The sequence below is a fragment of the Marmota marmota genome, unplaced genomic scaffold, assembly GCF_001458135.2.
Source record: "Marmota marmota marmota unplaced genomic scaffold, marMar, whole genome shotgun sequence".
NCBI lineage: Eukaryota > Metazoa > Chordata > Mammalia > Rodentia > Sciuridae > Marmota > Marmota marmota.
In genome coordinates this window covers 10,058,678-10,061,051 of record NW_025999961.1, presented here as the reverse complement: position 1 = coordinate 10,061,051, position 2,374 = coordinate 10,058,678, and the positions used below count along the sequence as shown (strand labels likewise).

The 2,374-nt window shown below is 36.5% G+C and overlaps 1 pseudogene; it reads left to right on the top strand.

Annotated features, from left to right (window-relative positions):
* Positions 1 to 1,238: 1,238 nt before the first annotated feature.
* On the top strand, positions 1,239 to 2,050 carry LOC107151168 (annotated as a pseudogene).
* The last annotated feature ends 324 nt before the right edge of the window (positions 2,051 to 2,374 follow it).

Sequence of the window (2,374 nt, the reverse complement as noted above, 5' to 3'; positions counted from 1 at the left end):
TGGACTTCCTGCTTTAATGAAAGATGCCAAAGTCCATCAACACCTAAATTCATCAATCAGTTCACTTATTTTCATGTCAGAGTCAGTATCTCTTGCTCTTGCCACCTATTCCATGCTACCTCATTATATCATTGTTATTAATACCTTAATTTTCACCTCCTGTCAATACCTCCAGTGTGCTTCTCTCTGTTTCCATTGCCTCTAAGTAAGGCCCTTTATTTTTTAAATCTAAGGTATTGCAGTGCATGCAAACTGCTCTGTTTCAATCTCTTAATTCAATATCTCATTAACCCCATTGTTGAGATGATCTTTCTGAAGCAATAATCTGGTCATATCATCCATCTGATACCTAATATGTATAGCAGATCTGTAAACAAAATAGACTATTCCATCATGTTATATTTTCCATAGAAGCCAGCCCTGAAGTTTGTGATGCCATGGTTCTTTTGAGTACTCACATTCCATAAGCCTACTTAAGAAACACATTTGAAGTATTAACCTACATTCTGCTTTGAAGCTGCAAACTGAAGGGATTTAAAAAAGAAGAAAAGAAAAGAAATAATCTCTATTGGTGGGCTTCTCTTATTGCCATTTGATATGCTTCTGGCTTCTTGGTGAAGTTTTGGAAGGAGTCATTACGTAACAAGAAGTACGATGACAATCTTTATAGTGTAGAGTTTGGAGATTCTATATCCACAGTCCTAAAATTTGAGAGCTTAAAACCTATAGGTGCAGGAGTTCAAAGAATGGTATTTGTCACTTGTTAAGTGGCAAATACTTATTTTTAACAGAAAGGTAGCAATTAAGAAGCTGAGCTGTCTATTTCAGAATCTAACTCATAATAAATGAGGCTACATAAAAACTTGATTGGGCTGGGTGCAGTGGTGCATGCTTTAATCTTAGTGGTTTTGGAGGCTGAGGCAGGAGGATTGCAAGTTCAAAGTCAGCCCCAGCAAAAGTGAGGCACTAAGCAAGTCAGTGAGACTCTGTTTCTAAATAAAATACAAAATAGTACTGGGGATGTGGCTTAGTGGCTGAGTGCCCCTGAGTTCAATCCTCAGTACTAATATAATATAGTATAATATAAACAACAACAAAAAACTTGATGGACTTTGAAAGTTCGCATACCACAGAAATATCCCAGGAGAAGATATTTAGTCATGAAGTTCATGGATGCAATCTTTTTCCAAGTGTTTCCTCATGAAAGATCATGAAAGAATGTCCTACTTTCTCTTCAGATGCAGTGTGGAGTCTAGCACCTTCTCTTTGCTGGAATTATTCAGTGGCACTTAAAGCCCAGTAATATAGTAGTAACATAAGACTGCAATTTGAAAAAAAATATTTTGAATTGACTGGGACTTCAACAACAAGTTTTATGATGATTCTTCATGTAGTGATGCACTGCTCTAGAGGGCCCAAGATCATCCTGAACATGGACTTCAAGGAAAGAATTGATATTTGGTTTGTTAGATACATGGTGGGATAAAGGATCCAAAGTTTTCTTCCAACATACAGATGATACTGACCAGTGAAATAAAGTTGTCAAACAGCTTGAGGCACCATGTCCTGAATTCATGAAGAAACTGTTGGTTACAGTAAGAAATATGTTGAAAACAGTCCTAAATATGCTGGAGATAGCACTGAGAAACTTCCCAGATGTATGTTTTCCAGCTGACTCAGAAGACAACAAGCATAGAGCAAGTTAAGTAACAGATTTGCTATCCAAAATGCTGGTCACAGGTGCACATCTAGAAGAATCTCTATAGATGAAGTTCTCAGGATCCTTCTGAAGCAGAAGCCCCATCACCCCAAATACCTCACAATTGATTGAATGAAAGAGAACATACAGTAGAAGAATGGAATGAATTGATAAACAAGAGAATGATAGACTTGGAGGAGTAAGCACGAAGTTGTATAGGAGCAGCCCTCTCTTTCAGCACAGGTGCACCAGAGATCAGTGGTTTTTAGTATCCATCATCATTGTCGTTGTCCAAGATGCATCTTCTGTGTCAACAGATCCAACTTTGGCTTTAGGACAACAATCCTCTAGAAGCAGCAGCTGGACTTCTGGGCTGCTATAGATAACTACTTGGGCCTTTGGAGGTGGGATGGGAAGGATGGGGAGTTGATTAGTTATGGATAAAACTACTTGAAAAATAATTCTTGGTCTTAAAAAAGTAGAATTTGTTTTGTAGTAGTTTTTTTTTTTAAGTTTCAAGAAATGTAATTTAAAACCTTGTGTTTTAAAATAGTAACAAAACTGTATTGTAGTTTTGCTTTAATTAAGTTTATAAAGGAAGCCTAATTATTTAATCATGGTTTGTTTTGTATTTTCACTTTATATGATGCTGATAATTTTTATAAAACCCTGAAT